Source organism: Helianthus annuus, chromosome 14 (assembly GCF_002127325.2).
Source record: "Helianthus annuus cultivar XRQ/B chromosome 14, HanXRQr2.0-SUNRISE, whole genome shotgun sequence".
In the NCBI taxonomy this organism is placed as follows: domain Eukaryota; kingdom Viridiplantae; phylum Streptophyta; class Magnoliopsida; order Asterales; family Asteraceae; genus Helianthus; species Helianthus annuus.
Window position 1 is genome coordinate 108664650 of NC_035446.2, and position 2611 is coordinate 108667260.

The following is a 2611-nucleotide window of genomic DNA, read 5'->3' on the forward strand; positions in this document are numbered from 1 at the left end:
CTCTTTTAAGATATCCTGGGTGTGTCTAGGTCAGCATGTATCTGGATGCAGCAGTGGTGTAAATTTGATTTGATGTAAGGTGTTGTTTGTTTGGGTTGCTTTTTACGTCGTGAAGATAGCTTCCCAGTTATTTTTTTTTCCTATGAAAGTTGAATTTTCAAAAAAAGAAGAAAAAAATTAATGTCTATGTCCTTCCGGATTCCACACCAGAACTAGGCAACTAGCTTATCCCAGACTCTTTAACTTATTTAGCTTCGTATTTAAAATTTGTCCACACATCATAAAAAGTATCTTCTAAAACGCAATGCCAAACGTGAAAAGTAAGATACCTAGACAGCCAAGTTGTGATCATTTGGCAGAATTGGAAAATTATCAAAAGACAAAAACTACGAATAGTATTAGTACTCTATTTTCATAAACGTGCAATTTCTGACAAATTGAAGATAGAACTACAAAGTTGACACGAGTGTTTAAGTTGACATCATAAAAGTATCTTCTAAAATCAAGTATCGTGTTTATAGTTTTATCCAAATCAACTATTATAATATCTATAATACAAAAGAAGTGTAAGGGATCATATACAAATGGATCTTAAGATATAAAATGGTCTTAACATAAGAAGTGGAGGGGATAATTTTTTTATTAGAATTTTTTTCCGATCTACCTAAAAATGATGTTTAGTTGCAAAATGTAAAAAAACGTAATACGAAAATAAAAAATTAATATATTTACTTTAGTAGAGTAATTGTGTGTAATTACTCTAGACGAATTATAATTACCTTACTTGTGTTATTTACACAAATTTTTAGATTCTAGGACTAAAATGCGTGCTTAATAAGATGAGTAAAAGAAAACTAATTTTTTCCATCCTTCTTACATTAAGCCAAAGTGTAAGAATCATTTATACCAGAACCTAACTCTACGAAAACAAATCAATACATGTAATTATACTTAATTATTTTAAGAGTCATTTGTTGTGTATTTATTTTGTAGTTTAAGAAACTAACAAATGAAATTCACCTTAGAACAATAATTTATTGCAAGACTCTGGGCAATTTTACGGTTGGCCATGAACATGAGAAATGCAAGATTCATTAGAAATAAACCATCTATTGGTAGTGGATAAGACGAGAAAATAAATGTTAGCTCATACCGAATAAAACGGACAATGTATAGTGTGTCTTTATTTCGTATTTTAATAAAATAAATTTTTTTAAACATGATTACACAGTACAATTGTTAAAATAAAATAATAACAATAATAAAAATAAAAATAAAGTTGAAACCATACTTTTAACAAGTGGTCAGTACAGAAAATCATTGTTGCATTGAATGTACAACTTTACACAACATAACATATTGGACTATATGGAGTTATGAATTTGTCGGACATTATGGACCCTTTTAATTTTGCTTAGAGTAAACTGCCATTTTAGTCCATGTAGTTTGGGCAGTTTTGTCATTTTAATTCAAATCTTAAACTTTTTATATCTGGGTTCCTGTGGTTTGTATTTTATTGTCATTTTAGTCCAAATTTCAAAAACTCCGTATTTTTACTGTTGCAACCAGCCTATTTTGTCCTTTTGTGCAGGGGTATTTTGGTCATTTTTATGACTTATTATAACAAACCCAGATCAGATCAAGAACCCAGAACTTCATCTTCAACATCCAGAACTTCATCTTCATCTTCCCACCACCACAACCATCCCGACGGCTTCAACCACCATCCCCGACGGCTTCACCTCCACCCCGCACCACTACCACTGCACTACCATCATCCCCACCTCATCTTCTTCCCTTCTCTCTCTCTCTTTCTCAAATCCAGACAAATATATATATACCTTAGATAATAGGGAAATTGGTCGAAGGTGGTTGCAGATCCGGTGGAGGGTTAGGGTTTTGACATTTTTGAGAGGTTGTTGACGGTGGAAGCGGCGGCGACGGGAAAACTAAACCCTCTGTTAGATCCTCTCTAATCCTCCAAAACCTAGAAGGCGAATCCATTTGCTTAATCTGCCTATCAAATCTCATCTCAAACCCTAATTCTCCAACCGTTCACGTTTCTTACGCACTCTCTCAGCTCTCTCGGGCCATATCTCAACCTAATTTTCTCCACAATCTTCTCACATATCATCCACATTTTCTCGTTTCTCCTCTAGTTACTGCAATATCTTTGTTCGAAGATGAACCAGTTGCGAAACAGACGATTGATTTGGTTTTGGAGTTGTGTAGATCTGCTAGCTGTGAGATTTATGGTGAGTTTGTTGCTAGGGTTTCGGATCGGTTGTCGTCTGGTGAGTTAGCTTGGAGCAGACGTCAGGTTTATATGGTAATTTTGTGATGCATATTAGTTTTCAAAGTATTTGAATGTATTGTAGAATGGGGGTGGTTGTGCTCTGAAAAGGTAGAGGTGGTGCTTGTGGGGTGGGTGTTGATGGTGGCGGTGGTGAAAAGGGGGAGGAGGTGGCGGTGGTGGTGGTGCTATAGAGAGAGAGAAGAGAGAGAGTTGATCTGGGTTTGATGATCTGCTTTGAGAGAGATCTGGGTTTGATGATCTGCTTTTGATGATTTGGGTTTTTTAATGTTTGTAAGTTATCAGATTATTTTGTTA